General features: G+C 45.8%; 1 long non-coding RNA gene across 1 annotated transcript; it reads left to right on the top strand.

Annotated features, from left to right (window-relative positions):
- Positions 1 to 246: 246 nt before the first annotated feature.
- LOC119141554 lies at positions 247 to 2,863 on the top strand. The gene is made up of 3 exons (XR_005101950.1): positions 247 to 295; positions 877 to 1,039; positions 1,360 to 2,863. It is a non-coding gene; the product is annotated as an uncharacterized LOC119141554 (long non-coding RNA).
- The last annotated feature ends 556 nt before the right edge of the window (positions 2,864 to 3,419 follow it).

The following is a 3,419-nucleotide window of genomic DNA, read 5'->3' as shown; positions in this document are numbered from 1 at the left end:
CTCTGTCTGTGTCTTTACAAGTTCAGTAATAATACTCTACTGTGCAGGAGTGTAGGCATGGGGATATGTTCTTGTGTGTCCTTCCTGTAAGGAAATAACTGCTCAGGGGCACAGGAATGTAGAAAACAAAGCCAAACAGATTTTGCATATTTTTCAAATGGGCTGCAGCAGAATTATCTGCTATTTTTGCAGTTGTAGTTCCTTTCTGAACAATTATTTCCTTTTCCTCTTTTTTGGAATGTGAACCTCACCTTTGTTTTCTAGTTCTGACTCAGCTAATACAGGACTATGCCGGGTAAGTAAAACAATGAGGAAATAAGGAATAGATCACTGCAGGATTAGTTTTACGTTTTAAATACAGACTGATTTTAGAATTACTATTATTGTTGGGTCAGAGGTACTTGGAAATACAAACAAGAGCCTTAAGTGAAGAAACTGTAAAGATGTTAGGACTTAAGTGTTGCTGCTTAGTTTGAGCCTCCAATACAAACTATAAACTTCTAACATGGGTTGTAAGGAAGAGTATTATTTTCCTGGTCAATAATTAGTTGATCAAAAGGAGTACCTGGTAATCCCAAATTTATTATTTATTATAATGGCAATATCCTTAATTTTCTGAATGGCACAGAAAAGTTAGAGCTCAGTCCATCAAAGTATGTAAGCAGATTGGCTTAATGCTTTAGACTGATGACATGCTTAAAACCTCTCCTGGACTGGCAGTAGATGTTTTACTCAAAGCACAGAAACTGCTATTAAGAGTTGTAACTCTGGGATTCAGCAAAGGGGGCTGGAAAGTAGTGGTGGAAGAAGTATGACTGCTCCTAGGTGAAATGGCTGGCGTAATCTGGCTGTTTTTCTTGGTTGTTGCTTTTGCAGTGTTCAAGTACCTCTAGTGATGATCATTTCCATGGCACGTAACTGCGGTCATATGGAAGTATTTCATCAGTTGAAAAGGTGTATTAATGTAATGCCTTAGACCCTCATTGAAAATTCATCATTCGTGTCCTCCTGCTGAGAAGAAAATAAAGAGGTGGTATAGGTAAGAGGTATTTTCAGTTTCTTTTCTTGGCTTCAAGGTATGACCAAAGGTTTCTGTCTGGTGATAAATATTGGCTGATATTCACAGATGCTTTTCTTGCACTGCTGACTGTCTTGAATACAGTCATCAACTCAGGAGTTGTGGGGATTTCAGTCTGATGTCACAGCATGTACTGGCTACTTTTTTTTTTTGGTAAAAAGTTATCCATGACCCCTTAAAATTATATTTTTCCTGAAAAATAATTTACCCATAATGCTGTTTCTTTCCTAAAGCCATTCGGGTTCTACAGTTCAGTTGTCAGAGGTTTTCCTTTGTTTCAGATTTCAACCTTCAGTTTGGAAGAGAAAAGAAATAAGGATATGAGACCTGAAGACATGCAAGTGGAAAGCAGGCAGGGGAATGTGATGGAGCGATGTTGACAGCAAGGCCTGTCCCTGCTGCCCCAGCTTTTTAAGAGCCTTCTGGCCACTGAGATTTTGGTTTCATGTCCTTTTGCCACTGGACCTAGCCTTGCCTCCACATGATATCCCGGGAGTCGTGTTCCCAGCTGTTGCACCCTTCTTTTCTTGATTAACCTCTGGGCAGCAGACAGTGAAAATGGCACAGAATGTATTTGCTAAATGAATGTGAAAAAAATCTGTCAGGCTGATGGCTTTCTTGGCACAGTACCCCTCAGTAGCAGTACATCAGCAGAGAGGATGGCTAGGCTTTAAAATGGCTGAGTTCTCTAGTCTGTTCTCTCTGCCAGTGCTGTGCTGGTGGGATTGAGCTGAGAGTCTGTGTAGGAGTCAGGACATTTCAGACTCCTACTCTCTCACATGTCTTGACACACTTTTATTGTACCCTGACAGCTGCTTTCATGATACGTTATCTGTCACAATGTCTTGTACTTTTTATACTTTTTTACTATATTGCTTTTATACTACAGGATCTGACCACAAATGTTCTCTCTTTGGTTTTGCCACTCTTAGCTGCAGTGCAAAGTGGTTGGGTCTAGGGAAAGGTCATTTTTGGGACTCGGATCCTGTAACACCATTCTGCCTCTTAGGCTTCATAAGGTGATGGAGAAACTGTGCTAATAGGCACTTGGTACCCTACTGCACTGCCAAGGTTTCCCTGGCACTGCTCTGCCCAGTTTCAGGTGTGGTGCTTAAAGGAAGGCATTGACATGTTAAGGAGGGCACAGGCAGAGGAGATCCAGGCCAGGAGTGAGCATTGGTGATGATCACCTCTCTGGCAGACATGAGCTCTGAGGATCAGTTAAATGAAGTGCAGGAGCTCAGAGGACATGGTCTTTCTGTATGTATTGATGGCTGCAAAAAACAATCACACATTTTCTGGCTGCAGGACAAGGTGTAATGGGATGAAACCTGTGGCAAGGACCATTCAGACTAGGTGGTAAGAAAAAATTTTCTGCTGGCAAAATGAGGGAGTGTTAGATTGGTGAGGTTGGCCAGATGTAGTGGGTTGACCTTGACTGGATGCCAGATGCCCACTAAGCTGCTCTGTCACTCCCCTCCTCAACTGGACAAGGGAGAGAAAACAAAACAAAAAGCTCATGGGTCAGGATAAGGACAGGGAGATCACTCAGCAGTTACCATCAGGGCAAAACAGACAACTTTGGGAAATCAGTTTAATTTATTACAATCCAAATTAGAGTAGAATAATGAGAAATAAACCCAAAACTTAAAAACACCTTTCCCCCAACCCTCTCTTCTTCCTGGACCTAACTTTACTCCAGCCCAGATATCTCCCCCTCCTCCCCTTGAGCAGCGCAGGCGGATGGGGAATGGGGGCTGTGGTCAGTCCATCACACATTGTCTCTGCTGCTCCTTCCTCCTCAGGTGGAAGACTCCTTACACTCTTCCCCTGCTCTAGCATGGAGTCCCCCCCTTCGGCAGACAGGCCTCCGTGAACCTCTCCAACACGGGTCCTTCCCACAGGCTGCAGTTCTTTACCCACTGCTCTAGTGTGGGTCCTTTCCACAGTGTGCAGCATGGGTCCTTTCCACGGTGTGCAGCATGGGTCCCTTCCACGGTCCTTCAGGAACAGGCAGCTCCAGCGTGGGTCCCCCACGGGGTCACAGGTCCTGCCTGCAAACCTGCTCCAGCCTGGGCTCCTCTCTCCATAGGGCCACAGGTCCTGCCAGGAACAGACTGCTCCAGCACAGGCTGCCCATGGGTCACAATCTCCTTCAGGCATCCCCCTGCCCCACCGTGTGCCTCCATGGGCTGAGGGGCACAGCCTGCCTCACCGTGGGCTTCACCACGGGCTGGGGGGAATCTCTGCTGCGGCCCCTGGAGCCCCCCCTGCCCCTGCTGCGGCGCTGGCCTGGGGGGCTGCAGAGCTGTTCCACTCACATGGTCTCAGTCCTCTCTCC

This window comes from Falco rusticolus, chromosome Z, assembly GCF_015220075.1.
Source record: "Falco rusticolus isolate bFalRus1 chromosome Z, bFalRus1.pri, whole genome shotgun sequence".
Classification (NCBI taxonomy): Eukaryota; Metazoa; Chordata; class Aves; order Falconiformes; family Falconidae; genus Falco; species Falco rusticolus.
The sequence above is the reverse complement of the archived record's forward strand: the minus strand, read 5'-3'. Positions and strand labels throughout refer to the sequence as shown.